This window comes from Trichechus manatus, unplaced genomic scaffold, assembly GCF_000243295.1.
Source record: "Trichechus manatus latirostris isolate Lorelei unplaced genomic scaffold, TriManLat1.0 scaffold00242, whole genome shotgun sequence".
Lineage (NCBI taxonomy): Eukaryota > Metazoa > Chordata > Mammalia > Sirenia > Trichechidae > Trichechus > Trichechus manatus.
Window position 1 is genome coordinate 1 of NW_004444178.1, and position 1,023 is coordinate 1,023.

Sequence of the window (1,023 nt, forward strand, 5' to 3'; positions counted from 1 at the left end):
ATTTATACTGAAGGCAAAGGATTAAATATTGAGGGAAAATACCAAGAGCTTTAAGGAAAGCTAACTAAAAATACATCCATTATCATCATTAACTGTGTTAAATCTAGTTAAGTAACACTAGCAAACAAGTAAAGGTCAATGAAAATATACTAAATAATTTCATTGTTCAAAACTATTGAGAAAATTAACATAATGTAATTTCAAATTGTCCCAAGATTAAAAATTTCTACCTTCACGTGTAAATATATTTTTCTTTCTAAGATTGATCTAATTATTATTATTATTTTTAATTTTAAAAACAGTATCAAGTAGGTTATGGTCATCCTGAGACTGGCCTCTCAAATTTTAATAATTTCTCTTCCATAGAACAATGAGTTTAAAGAATGTCAAAAACCTCTTTAGAGTTGATACTCCCCAGTGCACAAAGCAGAATTTGAATGGAGAAAAGGTATGTCAAGGTATGTGCCCCATCACATATTTATCTTTTGATCTTCCTGTTACTGTAATGAGAAATGAGGCATTTTCCCTTAAAATAACCTATGTTTTCCTGAAGGAGGACAGAGGAGGTAAGGCTAAAGAGAATGTGGTTATGGCCTAGAACTCCTGAAAACACTGTTGAAAAAGACAATAATAGCAAAGGAATTTGCTGACTTTAATTTATGAAGAGAATTAGGAGAACATGAGGCACTGGATGCTGAATCAATTTCATCTTCAAATTGGAAAACAGCAATATTAACATAGTTATTAGGAGAAAGATAGCTTCCTTGTATAATTGCAAAGCATTCTAACAAATAAAATGATATGATGTTTAATATTAAAATTGTCTGTACTTTCAGTTTTTTGGTGATACTTTATAATAATTGATTTCTTAAATGGTTTCATCTTTACTGCATTAGTTTGCTGTAGAAATCTCCAAACTAATGCCTTGAAAGAAGCATGTTGCAATTATATGCACAATAAACCAAATCAGTGAGAACTCAGTCTACACTAGTAGATACTGTGTGATATGAAGATGGCAGTGAA